Source organism: Arachis ipaensis, chromosome B05 (genome assembly GCF_000816755.2).
Source record: "Arachis ipaensis cultivar K30076 chromosome B05, Araip1.1, whole genome shotgun sequence".
Classification (NCBI taxonomy): Eukaryota; Viridiplantae; Streptophyta; class Magnoliopsida; order Fabales; family Fabaceae; genus Arachis; species Arachis ipaensis.
In genome coordinates, this window is record NC_029789.2 from 19,663,345 (window position 1) to 19,668,392 (window position 5,048).

General features: G+C 34.9%; 1 pseudogene; it reads right to left on the reverse strand.

Annotated features, from left to right (window-relative positions):
* LOC107640322 lies at positions 3,635-4,447 on the reverse strand (annotated as a pseudogene).

Here is a 5,048-nt window from a genome sequence, read left to right on the forward strand (position 1 = left end):
GACAAACACTTCCGTTCTACATGCAAACAAGCTAGAATGAATATCTCTTAGATATTTAATACAGAGGACCGAGTCCGAGATATTAGAATCTTCGTGGTATAAGTTAGAATCCATGGACGGCCATTCTTGAGATTCGGAAAGTCTAAACCTTGTCTGTGGTATTCCGAGTAGGATCTGGGAAGGGATGGCTGTGACGAGCTTCAAACTCGTGAGTGCTGGGCGTAGTGACAGACGCAAAAGGATAGTAAATCCTATTCCAGTATGATCGAGAACCGACAGATAATTAGCCATGCAGTGACAGCGCATTGGACCATTTTCACAGAGAGGACGAGATGTAGCCATTAACAACGGTGATGCCCAACATACAGCTTGCCATGGAAGGGAGTAGGAATGATTGGATGAAGACAGCAGGAAAGCAGAGGTTCAGGAGGAACGAAAGCATCTCTATACGCTTATCTGAAATTCTCACCAATGAATTACATAAGTATCTCTATCTTTATTTTACGTTTTATTTATCTTTTAATTATCAAATCTCTAAAACTATTTGAATCCGCCTGACTGAGATTTACAAGGTGACCATAGCTTGCTTCAAGCCGACAATATCCGTGGGATCGACCCTTACTCACGTAAGGTTTATTACTTGGACGACCCAGTGCACTTGTTGGTTAGTTGTGCGAAGTTGTGACAAAGTGTGATTCACGTTTGAGAGCACCAAGTCTTTGGCGCCATTGTTAATGATCGCAATTTCGTGCACCAGTGACTATAGAACACTACAAGCTATTGCTTATTTGTGGCCGTTTTTTTCTTATTTGTGGAGATTTATAACCCCCACCAAATGGTTTGTGGGGGTTTCTAAAACTTCCAAAATTTGAGGTGTCACGAGGTCTTTTGTGGGGGGGGTTTTGTATGTGTTTAGTGAAGGTTTTATATTAGATTTTGTGGCAATTTTAAATCACTTTTGTGACAGTTCAAAACCCCCACAAATTAATTTTTTAATTAAAAAAAATAATTATTTTGTGAAATTTTTAAACTTCCACAAATCCTATAATTATTTATTTATTTTTAAATTCAAATCATTCATTAATCTCATCTCATTTACATACTCTCAAATTAGATATTTTTTAATATTAAAATTTAAAAACTAAATCTTGACAATTCAAAACACAGTCAAAAAATTCTTTACAATTCAGAGACACCCCCATCCAGATCGGTAATACAGCCCAAGAACAAAAGTATTTGATTCAAACATTCATGATGGTAGAATCTACAACTTAATATATATATATATATCTTGACAATTCAAAACACAGTCAAAAAATTCTTTACAATTCAGAGACACCCCCATCCAGATCGGTAATACAGCCCAAGAACAAAAGTATTTGATTCAAACATTCATGATGGTAGAATCTACAACTTAATATATATATATATATCTTGACAATTCAAAACACAGTCAAAAAATTCTTTACAATTCAGAGACATAGGGAAGAGGAACGTGGCTGGGAAGGGTGGAAAACAACCATCAATTCTCATGAGTGATCAACTGCTTCTTTATATTAATCTGTCTTCTGTGTCCAATGATACAGGTTGCAAAATATTCACAATTGTAGTATAATTAAAAATGCTTTAGTGATATAATACCTCTAAAACTTGCAAAAGGTCCAATGATTCTCCATGATTGTGGAGAAGGCGAACAGCAGCATTAAACATGGGCTCCTTACCATCTTGTGGATCCAAATACATTTCAAGAAACCTGAGGCCATCATCACATTTAAGAATGCAAAATTCCATTATAATGTGCAAAAGAACTTCTAAATAGATAAATAAAGTATTGAAAGGGTTCAAGGGAGACATACTGCATGTAAGCATCAGGTCTGCCAATTTCAGCACAATACTCCTTAGCAGCCTCACTGTCTTCCAACTTTCTGTGAGCCAACAGACATAATAATATTTTAAGACATAAATAAAATCAGTGTATATACATACAGATAAGCTCAATAAATAAAATCAGTGTATGATAATGATCACAGACAAAGAATTATGTATAATAACCAAAGTCAGATAAACAGAGTTTAAGATAACAGTATAACACAATTAGAAGACTTAAAATTTACTTTTTCTAACCATAACTCTGACCCTTCAATCAAGTCAAGAACTTCTTCTGGATCATACAAGTCAGAGGATTGCAAAAATACCTACAATCTTTTTCTTACACTAGTCTAAAAGATTGATATCCCAAAGGTACTCTCAATATTACCACTATCAATATTACCACTGGAGAAACCTACAATGAAAAGAAATCAGGTCAACTGCATATATAGACACAGCATGTATACCAACCAAAAGCAAGGAACTTGAAAACAAGCATTGCATTACAATTTTAGGAAGTTTAAAAATACACAAGAGGATTAAGAGCCAATTTTTGGATGTCAATGTGATCTGTGGCAGAAGTCCACTCATGTATATTTGAATAAAAATAATAAGTAAATTTAAGGCAAATATAAAATGATATAAACCCACCAGCAAGGGAAAATTGAATCTCTTTATGAATCTGACACATTCATCATGACCTGTAAAGAAGCATCAAAAGTTTATGTTTTAATCAAGCCAAGCCATCAAATAATTGAAAAGGATACTAGCATTTGTACAGATGACCCAACACACAATCTAGAAATAACATAGAACAATGACACTTTCAATAGAAAAGAAAATTTACTGGGAGATATGCACCATCAATAGAGAAATTGAAGCAACCCAGGCAATCTCCAATAAGTGAATCAGCTCCACACTGGAAAACTATTGCACCAGGTTGATATGTTTCCACTACTTTAGAGATGATTGTAGAACCTATGCACAATTACTCAAGAGGGGGGTGAATTGAGTATTGCAACAACAATGAATCTTTTTGCGAAAGTTAAAGACAATATACAAAAGTGTTATTGTACTAGTATTTTTCCAAGAGCTTAACTCAATTGCTAAGCATTTATAAGGAGCTTTTACTTTCCAATAGACACCAACTCAAATACATTGATCAAGCTTTTCACCAATCGGACTTAAGCTATTCCTTAAGTACTTACGAAGCTACTTTTCGATCACAATTTATTTGCTCAAAGGTAAAAGACAATAATATTGAAGAGATGAGTTTGGAGCATGCCGTTTGTTGGTTTGTCATTCATCAAAACCTACGAATACAAACTTCGCATACAAGCAACATGATTTACAATGATCTATAGCATAAAAATTTTCAAAGTTTCAGATTAAACGCAATCAAGTAAGAAATAATGCACAGAGACAAAGTAAGAGGGAGTTGGACTTACAGTCTTGAAAAGTTGAGTAAAGCTAGGGTCATCTATTCCATCCTTGAATGGGACATCTATGACATAATATAATGCCTTCTTTTTCTCCTATTTCCTTCTTTTTCTCCTATTTCCTTCAATACAACGCGCAACTTATTATTCCTTCTCTTAGAAACAAAAAGCATGGCGTAGTTAAGAAGTTTCCTTATAGAAATAATAAAATAATGGATTAATTGATATCATATTTTATGCAATAAATGTAACAACTTCTTAAGCTTAAATACAATACTTAATAAGAAAATCAAATTAAGGACTTTTTTATTACCCGGTCAGGATTTTCAGTATTCAGAATAAATGGGAATGTCAATTTCGCCTTTAAACCTCTTCAGCGAGTAGAAGCCATGCATATGAAAAGGAAATAGTGAAAATAAGGTAAACCTGAGGATGAGCTAGAGTTCCTTTGGTGTCGTAGGCTACTTCAAGTGGGATATCAAAGGTTGCACAGCCACGCGAATACACCACCACGCTCTCTAGAGGCTCCAGAAAGCCGCGGTTTTTAGTAGACATGGTTGAGCACACGAAATCCATCACGCAGATATCTGTGCATACGCCTACAACCACCAGCTTCCTAATCCAAGCAACAAAAGAAAATGCATTACATTAGTGGTTATAACTTTTAATGATATGATATAAAAAATCAGCAGTTTACTTTGCTAGAAACAATCACAAATTACTCATTGTGTTGATCTTATTCTTCTTCACCCAATCTACAAAAACAGTGAGGAGGATAAGGGTCCTCTGACTTGTTAGGTGGTGAGAATCCAGGAAAGCCATGACTGGCAATTTCTTCTCATAGCACAATCTTGCTAGCCTTTTTGATTTATTGATCATCCTTTATATCTGTCTGTTGGCTTCTCTTGGAGCCTAAAAAGCAAGTAAAATAATCACAAACACACATGCAGGGTCTCAAATCTGAATACTAGTAAATGAAGAGTACCAAATTTCCAGAACCAACAGTACAGAATCCATTTATGATGTCCACAAGAACAAGACCATTGACAGTGGCTTTGGTTAATACCACTGACTCCTGCTCCAGAGGAATCAAATTCTTGAGGAGCTCAACTATTTGTGACACCATATTCCCTTTTCCGCACTAGTAAGTAATATGAATTCTTAGTTAAAATCGGTGAGTAACTATTACATGCTCACTTCATAATTCGAAGTGTACCTACGTACATTCACTGAGGTAAATTCACAAACATGTTCTACTCATGGTTCACCATATCTCAAACAAATTATACTGAATTCGAAGACCAATCCTTTTTTTCTCACTTGACCAAAATTAACTACAAAGAATTGCATACTAAATTCCCCACTCTGTGTATTATATGCCAATTTTTCTTCAAATAAGATTTAATACTTTACTCAATAAAATTTATAATTTAATTTACGGTTAGGAAGAACATAACCATATCTTCCATATACATAAATGAATAAATTAATAAAAAGTTTCCCTAATGAGAGGAGCTGCCGAATTAGCTTAAGCACGAAGATATCATCTACCACTACCAGTTAATGCAAGTCATACGCAGAATCAAACATAGTATATAGATTCAATTTCTCAAGTTTGGCTACTAGACGAAAATAAACAACACTAAAAGCGAAGAACAACGAAAAATAGTGAGACCAGAGGAGGCGGCAAGCAGAGGAGGCAACGGTGAGAAAAGAACCACACAATGATGAGCAACGACA